General features: G+C 37.1%; 1 long non-coding RNA gene across 1 annotated transcript; it reads right to left on the reverse strand.

The window, feature by feature from the left end:
- Positions 1-5568: 5568 nt before the first annotated feature.
- Positions 5569-12157, reverse strand: LOC144455647 (uncharacterized). Its single transcript, XR_013484367.1, has 3 exons — positions 12128-12157; positions 8781-8836; positions 5569-7677 (listed from the first exon to the last, which is right to left on the reverse strand). It is a non-coding gene; the product is annotated as an uncharacterized LOC144455647 (long non-coding RNA).
- Between the last annotated feature and the right edge of the window lie 613 nt (positions 12158-12770).

Raw genomic sequence — 12770 nt, forward strand, 5'->3', positions numbered from 1 at the left:
AAGAATGATTAATTCCAGGACAAGTAAGGCAGTCTGTATTAAGATATTTGATGGAATTCATGAATCAGAGGGTGGGTGAATTTTGATGAAGAAGAGTTGAAGGAGAACCAGTAACTGTATTTTCAACAAATTTTGGATACTACCTAGACAAAAAAGGAAGTAGACAAGTTGGACACAAAGCATGGTATAGTAGTGATGGAGAACTTGAGCTACTCAATATTTGCTATAACTCTCTCTCTGCAAGGCAGAGAACCTGATAATTTCTTGACTTGTCTTAATAATAATTAAATCTTAAATTTAAAATACATGTAGAATAAATGGAAGGTAGGACAAGCAACAGGATAATAATAATAATAACAACAACAAAACATTACACATCCTGTTTATACAACCCAAGAGTACTAAAACTCATTGAGATAAGATTGACAGGAAGAATTAAGTACAGCAAAAAGTTATTTTTTAGCTATATTAGGAAAATTAGGGCTATTTAAGAAGGCATAAAGACTTCTGAGGAGTCTTCCCTATTGCCCCCCTCCTTGTTTATTTTATTTTCTCTCTCCTTTCACCTTCTCCCTCCTCAAAAGTGTTTTGCTCCTCACTACACCCTCCCCCAATCTGCCCTCCCTTCTATCATCCCCTTCTATTTCCTTCTCTTCCTACTTTCCTGTAGAGTAAGACAGATTTCTATATCCAATTCAGTGTGCATGTTATTCCCTCTTTGAGCCAGTTTTGATGAGAGTAAAGTTCACTAACTCCCCCTCAGTTTTCTCCTCTTCTCCTCCACAGCAAAAGCTTTTTCTTGCCTTTTTAATGTGAGATAATTTACCTCGTTCTACCTCTCCCTTTCTGCTTCTCACAGTCCATTCCTCTCTCACTCATTAATTTTTTGATACCATCTCTTCATATTCAAATCACACCTGTGCCCTATATATATACATATATACACATATATATATATACACACACACACACACACATATATACACACATATATATACACATATATGAATGTGTGTGTATACATATACAAATACACACACACACACACACACATATATATGTATATGTATACACATACTCCTTCTAACAGCCCTAATAATGAGAAAGGTCTTATGAGTTACAAATATCATCTTTCGATGCAGGAATTTAAACTTAAGTACCCTATGGTTTCCCTTCCCTATTTATCTTTTCATGCTTCTCTTGAGTCTTATATTTGAAAGTCAGATTTTCTATTCAGCTCTGGTCTTTTCATCTAGAATGCTTGAAAATCCCCTACTTACTCGAATATCCACTTCTTCCCCTGAAGGATTATACTCAGTTTTTCTGGGTAGGTAATTCTTGGTTGTAACTCTAGCTCCTTTGCCCTCCAGAATACCATATTCCAAACACTCTGATCCTTTAATGTAGAAGCTGCTAAATCTTGTGTCATCCTGGCTCCACAATAATTGAATTGTTTCTTTCTGGCTGCTTGCAATATTTTCTCCTTGACCCAGGAGCTCTGGAATTTGGTTATAATATTCCTAAGAATTTTCCTTTTAGGATCTCTTTCAGGAGGTGATTGGTGGAGTCTTTTAATTACTATTTTACCTTCTGGTTCTAGAATATCAGGGCAGTTTTCCTTGATAATTTCTTGAAAGACGATGCATAGGCTCTTTTTTTTTTTATCATGGCTTTCAGGTAATCCAATAATTTTTAAATTATCTCTCCTGGATCTATTTTCAAGGTCAGTTGTTTTTCCAATGAGATATTTCACATTGGTTTTTTGCAATGACCAACTTTGATAGACTTAGCTTTTCTCAGTAATGCTATGATCTAAGACAGTTCTGAAGGACTCATGATTGAAAATGTTATCCACATCTAGAGAAAGAACTGTGGAGTCTGAATGAAGATTGAAGCATACTGTTCTCTCTCTCTCTCTCTCTCTCTCTCTCTCTCTCTCTCTCTCTCTCTCTCGTATATGTATAGCCTATATCATACTGCAAGCTGTCTTTGGGAGGGGAGGAGAGAAGAAGGGGTAGAAAATTTAAAACTCAAAATCTTATAAAAGCTAATATTTTAAACCAAAAATAAATAAATGAATAATTTTTAAAAGAATGGTGGCAGCATCAGAAGAGAAAAAGTGGCATATAGGAGGGATGTTATAAATGTAGAACTAGCTAGATTTGTGAGGAATGATAGTGAAGAGTTGAAAATAACACATAAGTTGTCAGCCTGGAAGAACAGGAGGACGGTGTTGGATTTGGTGGATATCGTGAGTTTAAGATATCTATTGAGCACCCTGTTTGCAGTTTCTCAGACAGTTGGAGACAAAAGATTAAATATTGGCAGAGAGATTAGGGCAGGATAGGTAGAATTGAAAATACCTCACTATCATTGGGAAGTGGGCAGTGATAGAGTGATATTCCTGTGTTCCCTGTGACAAGAATGGAGATGGTAGAGTGAGTGTCTGGCCAGGAGAGAAAAAGGGGGAAGGAGAACATTGATAGGAAGGTTCATAGACAGCCTCTAGTAAGGGAGAAATTCTATTTAGTGCGAGATCTGGGTGGAACCCTAATGGTATTCCAATGTAGTCTTGGGTAGAATGGGGTTTGGACCAGTGGAAGAGCAATTGGTACTGTCAGGGGCCTGGAAATGATGGCATATGAGAATAAGCATAAAGAACTGGAAATTATTGGGTACTTTGCTTTGTTTCAGTGATTTGTTTTTTGTTTTTTGTACCACAATCATTTAGTGACATATTATGTACATTTCTCCATAAACCCCTTTTCTAACAAAGAAAAACAACTAAACAAAATCTAGCATAGCAATTTATGCAACATTCCCCACTAGTCCTTTCCAGAGAAAGGAAGAAAGTATGTCCCTGTATCATCAGTACAGACTGCCAAGAAAGGTAATTTTCCTCAACTGAAAGGGGAAAAGATCTTGAGATGTGAGAGATATGGAGATAGGAGGGGCCTGGGTAGCAGTGTATTAACAATGAGCTCTCTAAAAACTAATGGTACATGAGATAAACTTTTAAGTTTAATCTACACTCATAGGTTCCCAAAGTTGGTGATACTGCCCCTTGGGGGGCACTAAAATGATCCAAGGGGGCAATAGTAGCCTTGGGTACAATTAGTAGGCATTGAATAAAAATAAACGGCATTGGGTAATTTTTTTAAAAGGGGGTGGTACGCTAAGTAAGTTTGAGAACCTCTGAATTGTTAATATTTTCTTCACTTTCTGAAGTATAGACAATTAACAAAATAATCAATACTTGATTTGTAGCATTTGTTGGTTTCTGATATGTAAATGCCCACACTGAAAATTTAATAATCAGCTCTTATGAACTGTATGAATTAACTCCAGCATGCCCTTAAATTCACCCCACCCCAGAAGTGTTTTTTTTTAATTTAGCTCTTTCAATAGATTTTTCAATTCATCAAGTTTAGAGTGTTAGCAAGCTACCATAATACACGCATCCTTCCAATTGCTTACATCAATTTATACTTTTAGGTTTCAGTGGACTTTTACATTTATTTTCCAGAGTTCCTATTCAACTGTGATCTTTTCATCAGAAATACATAAAAGTACTCTAATTAAAGGTCCATTCCTCATCCCAGCCCTATGGAATTATATTTAGCTTTGAAGAATAATTCATTCTTGATTTTAAAGATATTATTTGCCTTTTGGAATATTGTATTCTAAGATCTTTTCTTCAGGGAGCTTTTATACTTCTTTTCCCATTCAACCAATTCTATTTTTAGGGATTTATTTTCCTTGGTAAATTTTTTTGTATATCTTTTCCCATTCTATTGCCTCTTTTTTCATGATTCTCTTCATATTCTCATTTCTTTTCTCAATTTTTCTTCTACTTCTCTAATTTGCATTTTAAAATAGTTTTTAAGCTCTTCCAGGAATTCTTTTTGGGCCTGAGACCAAATTACATGAGGCTTCACATGCAACTATTTTTGACTCTATTGTTCTCATCTAAGCTTATGTCTTGATCCTCCCTATCACCATAGTAACTTTCTATAGTCAAGCTCTTATTTTGTTTTTTGCTCATTTTTTCTGCCTTTTTTTTTTTTAAACTTGATGTTTTCATGTGAGAGTTAGGCTCTGGTCCTACACTGTCCCAAGCTTTTTGTGCTGGGGCTCTGGGTCTTACTGCTTAGTTTTCATTGGGCTTCCGGGCTTAGCTGCTTGCTTTCTCTGGAGGATAGGCTTTCCTTCTGGCTTGTACTAGGGGATGGGCCCTCCCTGTTGCCCTCCCCTGTGTGTGTGGTTTAGCTGCTGGCCTGCTCCAGGGGTGAGGCCTTGCTACTGAGTTACTATGGTAACAGCATCTTTCTGCTGTTAGGCCCCAGGAGCGGGATCTCACTGTTGGCCAGTCCTGGGGCAGGGTTTCACTACCGGTCAGCAATGGGGTCAAGACCTCGCTGGTGGCTTGTGCTGGGGTTGGGATTGCTGGGATGGGGCCTTTCTACATTGCATAGACTGTTCACTTGCCTAGGGGGGTGCTGGCTTGCAGGAGGATGGGGCTTCCCTGGTGGATTGCCCCAGGCTAGCACCCCTGCTGCAGGCCCCCTGCTGTGAATCTGGCTACTTCTGCTGCTGCTCTTAGACCTGGCTCCTTTATCACCACAGTGAAACAGACCTTTCCTGCTGGGCTGGTAAGGTGCTTCCCTGCTCCTAGATCAATTCTGAGGTGGTTTTCTAGTTGTTTGGAGGGGAATTTGGGAGAGTTTCTGAGGGTTCTTTCCTCACTCTGCCATTTTGGCACCAGAAGTCTCTATTTTAATTTAATTTTGTTTATGATTGTGTTTTCCACAATGCCTGCAACAGCAAATAGCATTATAAATGATTATAGAAGAGGACCACAGACATGGGGTGAATGTCTACGGTCAAAATATTTACCAGTCTGTAGCCAGACTGATGCTAAGCCTCTCTAAATTTAGCTTAACTGGTTCTTAACCACATAAAGTGAATCACCAGGCTGAACAGGTATGCTCTTCTGCTGTAGTGTCACATTATGGTTGATATAGAGAGACTATTATAATGCCATCTTCCTTATGTATTCTTTTTTAAATATAATAAGTTCATATTCTGAAATTTTTCTCATTTTATTCATATGATAAGTTAGCATACAGTTGAAAAATGTTCTTAAGTCATTAAGTATTTTTTCATAAGACCTTGAAATATATTTTGGATATTCAAGAAGCTATTTTTTACTAGATCCATAATTCACTTGAATGCTCTATCTAGGCAAAAGGGACAATAAGTTCATTGTCTTGCGTATTCTGCTGAAAGAAAGTAACTGGAATGTAAACACAGAAATGAGACAAAATTGTGGAAAGGAAAAATAAGATGAAAATGCAATGCTGAACCTAGACTGTGTATGTAAATATAAATAGTAGGGTTTTTTTTAATGACATCTCTCTTTTCATCTAATAATTCCATTGTAAGATATAAACATGTCAGAGTAGCTTCAGATTCCATAATTCTGAAAATTAGATTATTTCTTATACAAAGTCTGTGTGTGTTCTGATCTGGAAGTTAGTAATGATAGAATTTCATTGCATATTTTAGCCATATTTTGAATATTTATTCAAACCATTGCACACATTGCATAAAAGACAGGATCAACTGTTGATAAAAGACAGGAATTTAAGCCTTGTGATATTTTCTTTTTTTAAGGAAGAAAATATCTGCAGAATTGAATGCCATTTTGAAATATAAATGATATTCCACCTCTTTATTTTTAGTTCAAATTCAGTTTCAGTTTTGAAAGAGTAAGCATTAAAATATATTTTATGCCATTTAAAATAAATTATTTTACTACATTTCCCAAAGGACACTTTGACTACTTCACATATATTCATAGTATATTTTAGATTTACAAAAAAGAAAAAACTTTCAGTAACTTTTATCAACTAATAATGAACTCAATGGATTGGTATTATTTTATCCATTTTATAAATGAAGTTATAATTACCTAACCATAGTCCCAACAACTCAACCAGTTGAAATCATACATAAAACCCTACAAACCATCATCTCAAATAAATGTCTTTATAAGTCAAAGAAGTTCGATTTATAATGAAGAATAAAAGTGAATTAGTCCAAGCTCTCCATTTTACAGATGAGGAAATAGAGGTACAGATCTGTTATAGTACCTGTCATAGGTTGTGTTACAGAATCATAGAATTTCCAAGATAGAAATGACCTCATAAGTCATACATGATCCTGTCCAACCATTGCCTGAAAAGAATCCCCTTTACACCACAGTACTTTGTTCAAAGATGTCTTACAATCCCCTCTTCCATAATATTGAAAGCTACTCAAGGTCAGGCACTCTTTCTTACTCACATTTGTATTCCTTCAAATCTAGCCTCAGACATCTCTGTTTCTTCAACTATAAAATGGGGATAATAAAAGCACTTACTTATCTGGGTTGCTGTGAGGATCAAATGAGATTATTTGAAAAGTCTTTAGCACATTACCTGTCGCATGCTTATTGAGTGCTTCTTTCCTTCCTTTCTTCCTTCCCCTCAATGCCTCATACAAAGGAAATATTTAATAAATGTTCACTTATTAATTAAATTGCAGTAAACCCTTGGAAAAATAAGTGATTTGTCCAAATTGATAATACCTTGCATTTGAATAATGTTTTGCTATTTTCAAGACACTTTTGTGTATAGCCTTAAAAATATTTCTGGAGGCCAAATTATATTTTCATGTACAATACTGTAATAATATATAATAACATATAACAATATATTATATATACCTATGGATGGGATAGCTTAAAAAAAAATTCCCAAGCCAGCCTTACTTCAGAGATACATCGAGAGTTTCAGTCTGATTTGCTCATGATATATTAAAGCTGGAAGCAGTCTCAAGAGACTATGATTCAATCACCTACCTCCAGGTAGGGAAGTGTTATTCCTCCCTTATAACTGAGGCAACCTGGGTCTAGAGAGGTTAAATAATTTAACCAAAGAGGTTCATTAAGCAGGTAAATAGTAGAGGGAGTGACTTTGGGTGGAAGTAGGGGATGAAGAGAAGTCAGGCCCCAGCAGTGGTAACAAAATAACACTGGGCCCCCCCAACACTGTTCTAACAAAGGACACAAAACTCAGGCCCCAGTAGTGGCAGTTGTTTCTCCTCAGAACACCAATCTTAGCCACCAAGACCGGGAAGGGACTACTTCTCAAAATAGCTTCTGTATCTTCTCAAAATCCTTGTCTTTTAGCAAGAGGCCAGTCATTGCATATGTATACATACTTCATGATGGAGGAAATGGAAGTATTCCTCACCTTAGAACCATGTAATTTGAGATCTTGAAGATTAAAGATAGTGCAATAGGATTTCCAAACCCCATCATCCTCCCCATTTGAGTTCAAGGACGTCCAGGCACAAGGGACAAAGATGAGATTTTCAGTGTGGGTTAGAGAGTTATGATCCTGTTGCCTCAGTTGTGTGAAGAAAGATGCCTTTTCTACTCTGTCTTCTTTTCTTCTAAGTAAGATGTTCCACTCCAAATTCTATTTCATTCCTTCCAAGCAGCTGGAGTGTGGGTGGGGAGGAAAGCCTGTTGGCATTCCTGAACAGCTGCCTCAGGAAGCAGCAAGGAGGAGCTGACACAGGTCCAAAGCAATGATCTAGTGCCTCATGGAGACTTGGAGCAGTACAGACCTAGAGCAGATAGAAAGAGGCAGAACAGAGTAAGAACTAGTGCAGATCTGAATGTGGCTGACAGGTCTGGTCAAGATGTGAATAGCCCTGGACAAGGGAAGACCCACCTTCAGCATTGCCCATCACTCTAAATTTTCTCAGAGACAGCCTTAACAAGCCCCGAACTCTGCAGACTTTTCCTTTCATTCTCCATTTCCCCTTAACACTCTTTCCCTCCCTCCCTACTAGAAAGGCACCTTGGTATAGTGCTGGACTTGCAATCAGGTTTGAATCCTGACTCAGACATTTAACTAGCTGTATCACCTTGGAAGTCACTTAACCTTCCTTAGCCTCAGTTTACTCATCTAATAATACCAGTGATGGGGTTCTTGTGCTTGGGCCCCGGCCCTAAGATCGTGTCTCTAGAGCCTCCACTCTCTCAGTAGGCTCCTGCCCTGTAAGAAATTTTTCCTGTGTTGCAGAATACATGCCCTTATCAGAACAGGCAGAGGGATACTGACCCAAGGATTTTTGTCTTTGGTACCCAATCCCCAAGGTCCATGCCTCTGGCAACTAAACAAAAACTGTCTTTTCTCCCTTAATGTCTGGTATCAACAAAGTCCTCTCTGCAGACTCCCTGTATTTTCCCATTCAGAGGTTATAGGCACCTGCTCCCAAAGACACCTGGACCCCTTGCATTACCTAATTAACATCCTTAACATTCCTTTCCTGCCCCTTTTTTATATAAGCTTTAGATTCACCCCTACTGAGTTGAGTTCCCCAAAGGAACTTCACCCACTATTATAATAAACTTTTGCCACTTGACTAAGAGAAGGCTTGAGTGTGTGAATTTATTCCAGGCAATTCTGCCTTGGCATTCTCAGGGTCCCAGCACTCCAAACCTCTTTAACAACACCTGTCTCACAGAGTTGATGTGAGAATCAAATGAGATTTTATATATACACATATACATACATATCTGCATGTGTATTTGTGTCTGTATGTGTATATGTAGATAGAGATATATAGATATAGATATATGGATAGGCACAGTGGATAGAGTACCAGGCCTGCAGTCAGAAAGATTCATCTTCATGAGTTCAAACCTGGTCTCAGACACTTACTAGCTTTGTGACCCTGGGCAAATCATATAACCTGTTTCCTCATCTGTAAAAATAACCTGGAGAAGGAAATGGAAAACTATTTTAGTATCCTTGCCAAGAAAACCCCAAAATGGGGTCATTAAGAGTTGGACACAACTGAAATGACTGAACATACCAGTATATATACACACACATACATACATTATATATACATACATACATTATATATAATACATTATATATTATACACTATACATGTATATTAATATATATAATAGATATATAGTTCTTTGAAAACCTTTAGTGTTATACAAATGATAGCTATCACTATTATCTACTGATTGAAAAGAAATATGAAGGAGGGGAGTCAATTCTTCATAAACATTTTATATACACTGTCCACAATCCACAATAATGCTTCTCCCAAACACCCCCACTACCAGCTCTAACAAGAAGAATTTCAGATAACCTTTTAAAATAAGGATATTAAGACATTGTCTTAATTTTTGAAGGTCTAATTTAAACTATTAAGATAGGTCAGTGGCAACCAAATGCCTCTAGAATCAAATAAAAAACTCTTACATTCACAATCTGGCTCCTGCTGATATTTCTAGACTGACTTCATACACTGCCTCCTGCTACAATCTGCATTGCAGCCAAATGAGCCAAAGTGACCTATTTTTTATTCTCCATTAAAAGTTTTTGTCCTCTTACTCCCATTCCTTTGCACAAACTGTTCTTGCCTTCATGTCTTGGAATCCCTAGCTCTTTTCAAGATTTAGCTCAAATGTCATCTTTTATACTAAGGCTTCCTGTTCATTCCCAGTTGGTAGGGGATTATTTTCTATTGACTTTGTATATGTAACAAGAATGACTGATGCTAAGGGTAATAGCTGCTGGACTCCTCCATTCCTTGAGGCACTAAGGTGCCTCTGACTACATGCTAGAGGATTAAGGTGAGAGATGAAGGCCCCAACCTCTAGAGAGAGGGTTGAGGCCTTTCCTTTTCAGTATCCTTTGTCTCTTTGTTCTTCTACCCTGGAGTTCTGGGTGTGGGGGGAACATTCACATCTTCAGTCTGACTAATGTCTAGGGTCTCCACAGAATGAAGTAGAAAGCCATACAATGTACCATATGAATCAAGAAAAGAACATCTATTTATTTCCTCCATACAGAAGAACTGTTTACCATAAGAAACTCACAAATACAGATATATAAGCAAAGACTTAAAGAAATAACAATATTAACTTATAACTACCAGTATACTATCCAGAAAGGTGGATGGTTAAAGCATTAAATTGAAAAATATTTTGTGGGCTGAATTGGCACAAATCACTGGAACTCATGAGGCTGCTTTTAAGTCTGGACACATCTGTCTTGGTATCAGTGCTTGGTTTACTATGCTCAGAGAAGGTAGCCAGTATCCCAAGGCCCCCACTCAGATTCTGAATTAGGTGTTGTGAAAGAGCAGTTCCCCATGGGAAAATGCCACTAGTCCTTCCCCTTCCAGGGAGAGGCTTTCTCTTCCAAACTCTCCTATTACTGTTGAGGGTACCACTACCTTCCCAGTGCCTGATTACAACCTAGCTGTTAGCTTGAGCTCCTTACTCTCACCCACATATCCAATCTATTGCTAATGCCTGTTGATTTTACCTTAATAACATCTCTTGAAGGTGCCCCCTTCTCTGCTCTGACACTGCCACCACCCTGGTAAAGGGCCTCAATCTCCTGGCCTCACACCTGAACTATGCCAATAGCTTGTTGATTCATTTCCTTGAATCAAGTCTCTCCTCATTCCAGTTCATCCTATACTCAACTGTCAAAATAATCTTCTTAAAGTATAGATCCGAGCAGGTTACCTCCCCCTCCTTTCCCCACCTCCTCCATTCAATAAATTCCAGCAGCTCTCTAGGAATCAATATAATGTGATATAATATAGTTGATATGATATGATATGATATAATATAATATAATATAATTGATATGATATGATATGATATAATACAACACAATATAATACAATATAATACAGTATAATATAATTAATATAATATAATATAACATAACATAACATAACATAACGTAATATATTATAATCAATATAAAACCATCTCTTTGGTGTTTCATAATCTGCCTCCTTCTCACTTTTCCACACTCCCCCAAAATGTGATCACAAATTGCAGACCAGTGACACTAGCTTCTTTGCTGTTCCTTGAACAAGACAGTCTATTTTCCAACTCTAGGCATTTTCACTCTCTGTCCTATATGCTTCTAGTCTCTCCTTGATTCCTTGGCTTCTTTCAAATCCCAGCTAAAGTATCACTTCTTATAAGGATGCTTTCTTGGTACCTCTTAATTCTATTGCTTTCTCTCTGTTGATTATTTCCAACTTATCCTATAGACAACTTATTTAAATATACTTATTTGAAAGTTGTTGTAAGGAAGAATTTCCCAATTATCATTTCTGTTCAACAGCAAAATTGCCTGTACAACTCCCTGTTAGATTGTGAGGCAGGGACTGTTTGTGTTTTGTTTTGTTTTTTACCTTTCTTTGTATTCCATGCACTTAGCACAGTACGTGGCAAAGGGTAGATGCTTAATAAAAGTCTGATGTGTCTAATCAGCAAATGGGAAGAGATGGGTCACAGGTCAGTGTTATTACATTTAAGGCCCTCTGAATAAGTTTAGTGTCCAATGAATGTTGACACAGCTTTAAAGAAGTCCCTTCCCTTCAGCCATAGCAGATTACTTTAGGTTTATTGTGTTATCCCAAAGCAACAAGCACTTTTAAATTTCACTAGCATTGTCCAGGGTACACACTTAGCATTTCATGGGTTGTGAATTACCCAGAGCAGAGCCTACTGTTTCTCTCTCTCTCTCTCTCTCTCTCTCTCTCTCTCTCTCTCTCTCTCTCTCTCTCTCTCTCTCCCTCTATCTCTCTGTCTCACACATGAACACACACACACACACTCCACTTTACATATACATACATATATATGTGTTTGTATATATACATTATGTGTGTACATTATAATATGTATATACACACACATACATATATTTGCATTTACTTATCTTTGCACATGTTGTTTTCGCCCATTAGAATGTAAGATCCCTAGAATATGACAAACGATAAATATTTGCTGTTATTATTTGTTGTTCCTTAATAATGTGAGAAATACTATTTTAAATTATTTCAAAAACCTAGGAACATGATTTTTGTAAAGATTCCTCACCTTTGTCTTAAAATCTTAGAGTTGGTCAACCAACATCTTATACCATATACCAAGATAAAGTCAAAATAGATACACAATTTAGGCATGAAGGGTGATAACATAAGCAAATTAGGAGAGTAAGACATTGTTTACCTGCCAGATCTATGGAAAGCAGAAGAATCTGTGACCAAACAAAAGACAGAAAACATTATGAAATGCAAAATGAATAATTTTGATTACATTAAATTAAAAAGGTTTTGCACAAGCAAAAGCAATGCAACCATGATTAGAAGGAAAGCAGAAAGCTGGGAAACAATTTTTTACAGCCAGTTTCTCTGATAAAGGCTTAATTTCTAAAATATATAGAGAACTGAATCAAATTTGTAAGAATAAAAGTCATTCTCCAGTTGATAAATGGTTAAAGGATATGAACAGGAAGTTTTCAGATGGAGAAACTAAGGCTATCTTTAGTCATAAGAAAAGAATGGTCTAAATCACTATTGATTAGAGAAATGCAAATTAAAACAACTCTAAGCTACCACCTAATACCTATTAGATTGACTAACATGACAAAACAGGAAAATGATAAATGTTGGAGAAGATGTGGGAAAATTGGAACACTAATGCATTGCTGGTAGAGTCGTGAACTGATCCAATCATTCTGGAAAGCAATTTGGAACTATGCTCAGAGGGCTATACAACTGTCCATACCCTTTGCCCCAGAAATACCACTTCTAGGTCTGTATTCCCAAAGACATCATAAAAAAGGGAAAGGACCCACATGTACAAAAATGTT

Source organism: Phascolarctos cinereus, unplaced genomic scaffold (assembly GCF_003287225.1).
Source record: "Phascolarctos cinereus isolate Bilbo 61053 unplaced genomic scaffold, phaCin_HiC Scaffold_1;HRSCAF=81, whole genome shotgun sequence".
Lineage (NCBI taxonomy): Eukaryota > Metazoa > Chordata > Mammalia > Diprotodontia > Phascolarctidae > Phascolarctos > Phascolarctos cinereus.